We start from the raw sequence: 3,719 nt of genomic DNA on the forward strand, positions 1-3,719 counted from the left end.
CTTCCCTTTTCACTCTTCTTATTGCTTAATTCAGAGTAACTTTCACAGGTGTTGCCTGTTTCCTTGGTATATGGCAGCTCGTATTGGTTCTTGCCTAGGTTTTGGTGATTTATAAAGTGTTATTGCAGCTTGGCTATTTGGCAGCAGTTGCTGACTCTTTTTGTGTAATGTAGGGAGACAAAGAGTTCTCCGATAGCAGAAGGGAGGCTATGTGACAGTCAAACAACACCATTAGGGTAGAAAACAAAACTTAATCAAAATAAAAAACAAAAGCAATAATGAGAGAAAAACAAATCAAAACAAACAAACAAACAAAAAAACAAAAGAAAACAAAACAAAACGAAAAAACACCGATGGAAAGAGAAAAAAAAAAAAAAAAGAATTCAGCACCAGAAAAAACAACAAGATTGAATAAGGCAGTCTCTAGTCACACACACATGCACACACACACACACACACACACACACACACACAAAAAAGACCCTGTATAGGGTTTCAAAGGAGTAGCTGTTGAGCTCAAACCACCGACCTTTGCAGTTCAAAAGGCTTTGCAGTCTGGTAGTCTGGTGCATTAACCCACAGAGCCACAGCAGGACTGCTGTGTTACTGGTGGTAAAAGCCAACTCAAGGCATCTCAGCTTGGGCTGGCTTGTGCCTTGATTGGTGTACTGAGCCTCGGAGGTTGGGCAGAGGGATAACCTAGGCAGAGGGGGTGGAGGGCAGGGTTAGTGGCTGCAGACCGATGGCGTCCATGTCTAATGACATAAAAAAATGCCTCCCTCTATTTCCCTGCACTGTGGGCTCCCGACCCACCCTATATCCATGCCGATAACACCTCCCATGGCAATGAGTCCCCCCCCCCGAAGGATGGTGTTAGTTCCTGTGGCCCAGCTGGCTCTCTGGGAGTGCCCGCCCTCCGAAGGGTCTGCTCAATCCCCACGCTCCAAGCTCCACAGTGGGTGGTCACAGTCCCGGGAGTGGGAGACAAATGCAGGCGAGTGCAGGCGGGCAGAAGCTCAAAATGCCCACAATTCCCCAGCAGTTTGATCCTTCAAAAAAGCAAGTTCATCATGTTGAAGGCTAAAGTCTTACGTTTGCTCAAAGCTGTCTCTCTACCCGGCGGGGGCCTTCCCTGTGCGATACCACCCACCCTTTCTCTGGAGCCTGTGTACCTGTGCTGTCCAGTCAGGGAGGCGACGGAAGTCTCTGAATCATAAGAGTCTTATTGCCATCTCTTTTCATTAGACCCATTGAAATAAGATGAAAATTTTCAGTGGGGATTCTATCTTGCCACACACACTTGGAAACTAAACTCCTTCTTGAAAACTGGTAAGCCAGTCTTTTTATATGTTTATAGCATGCCCTCCCATTTTAGGTAGCCATTGTCTGAATTGCCTATCCCTAACAACCCTGTGTATCAAATCTGTTCTTCAAATGATCTCTAAATTCAGGTGGTGTACATTCCAGGCCACATTTTGGCTTTCGTGGACTTGTTTTCATATTCTTCAGCTTCAGTTTGAATTTGCATACGAATAATGATTGATCTGTTCCACAGTCTCCCCCTGGCCTTGTTTTCACTGATGGTATGGAGCTTTTCCATCATCTCTTTCTGCAGATGTAGTCAATTTGATTTCTATGTATTCCATCTGGTGAGGTCCATGTGTATAATTGCCTCTTATACTGTCTAAAGAAGGTATTTGAAATGAGCAAATCATTGATTTTGCAGAATTCTCCAAGCATTCTCTATGCATTCTCCAGCATCATTTCAATCACCAAGGCCATACTTTCCAACTACTGATCCTTCCTCTTTGTTCCCAACCTGGACCAAGAGGCAGTTTTTCAAACAGAACATGGGAACACTAAATGGTTTAAAATTAAGAAAGGTGTGTGACAAGGTTGTATGCTTGCACCATACGTATTCAATCTGTATGCTGAGCAAATAATTCAAGAAGCTGGGTTATATGAAGAAAAACATAGCATCAGGATTGGAGGAAGACTCAATAATAACCTGCTATATGCAGATGATACAACCTTGCTGGCTGAAAATAAAGAAGACTTAAAAAATTTACTGATGAAGATCAAAGAGCACAGCCTTCGGTATGCATTACATCTCAATGTAAAGAAAACAAAAATCCTTAACACTGGAACAATAAACAACATTTTTATTAACGGCGAAAAGAATAAAGTTGTCAAGGACTTCATTCTTTTTGGATCAGCTATTGACACTCACAGAAGCAGCAGTCAAGAAATCAAACGATGTATTGTGTTAGGCATATCTGCTGCACCAGACCTTTTTAAAGTGTTGAAGAGCAAATATGTCAGCTTGAGGATTAAGGTGAGTCTCACCCAAGCGATGGTATTTTCAATAAACTCATATGCATGCAAAAGTTGGACAGGGAATAAAGAAGACTGTAAAAGAATTGATGCTTTTAAGTTATGGTGTTGAAGGAGAATATTAAAAGTGCCATGGGCTGCCAAAAGAACTAATAGATTCGTTTTGGAGGAAGTGCAGACAGAGTTCTCCTTGGAGGCCAGGAAGGCCAAACTTTATCTCTCATAGTTTGGACATATTGTCAGGAGGGACCCGTCACTGGAGAAGTATATCATGTTTGTCAAAGTGGAGGGTCAGAGAAAAAGAGGAAATCACCTAACGAGATGGATTGGCCAAGTGGCACCATCGCTGGACTCATGAGTGGCAACAGTAGTGAGGTTGGCCCAGGATCGGGTAGTGTTTCATTATGCTGTGCATAGGGTCGCTATGAGTCTGTACCAACTCAATGGCATCTAACAACAATGACAAAAAAAAAAAAAACAAAACCCTGTGTAGAGAAGGGATAGGGTTAATCCTTGATGTGAAGACCCTCTCAGTTGGTATTTTGAGCAACTACATCCATAAGTTTAGGTCAAATTCATCAAATTGTAGCAATTTATGCTAGTTTCCTTAATCAAAAATTTTTGTCTTCCTCTCGTCGTGTTCTCTTTATCAAGTTGTCTAGGCTAGGTTGAATGGGTAATATCACAACTTTGAAGTTATTGTGTGTCTCCCTTCATTTCATATCAGCTGGATGCTTCACTCACAGCTCTAGCCCTCTGAGGCTATGCCCTTGTCCATGGGCTAAGGAGTTTCCTGGTCTCATCGAACATTGGACCAGCCAGCCCTTCCTCTTCTCTCTCTCATTTCGAGGTCAACAGGAGTCTACGGAATGTGGTTGAACTCAGCCCATTTCTTCAATGCTGCCTTTCACCATCCTCCACTCAACAGTAGACCAACATGTTTGCCAGCAAGCTTATATGCCTGCTCATATGTTCACTTTGAGTTTCAGTCTTGGAGTGGGGTATGTCCTGATGAGACTTGATTGCTTTCCTTGATGGCTTCCCAGAAAAAAAAAAAAACTTGCTTTTTCTGATAGTAGCCAGTCAGACTGATTTTTTTTTTTTTTTTTCCTGCTAGCTTTCCTTCAAGAGGTATGATCTGTTCCACTAGCTGTTCCAGGCTAGTTTTCTTGTTCTTCAAGCTTTCAAGTAGAAGTGTCCAACCTCAGAAGGTTCTGGATGGAGCTCAGGATTCCAACTGAGGATTTATACACTACAAAGTCTTTGCAAGAAGGCTATATCACTGGGCAAGTTTTAGAGTCCCTTTTAGGTATTTTTGTGGCACTGTGGGTTAATGCGCGAGACTGCAAAGCCATTTGAACTTCAAGGTAAGTGGTTCAAGCTCA

Source organism: Chrysochloris asiatica, unplaced genomic scaffold, assembly GCF_000296735.1.
Source record: "Chrysochloris asiatica unplaced genomic scaffold, ChrAsi1.0 scaffold00640, whole genome shotgun sequence".
In the NCBI taxonomy this organism is placed as follows: Eukaryota; Metazoa; Chordata; class Mammalia; order Afrosoricida; family Chrysochloridae; genus Chrysochloris; species Chrysochloris asiatica.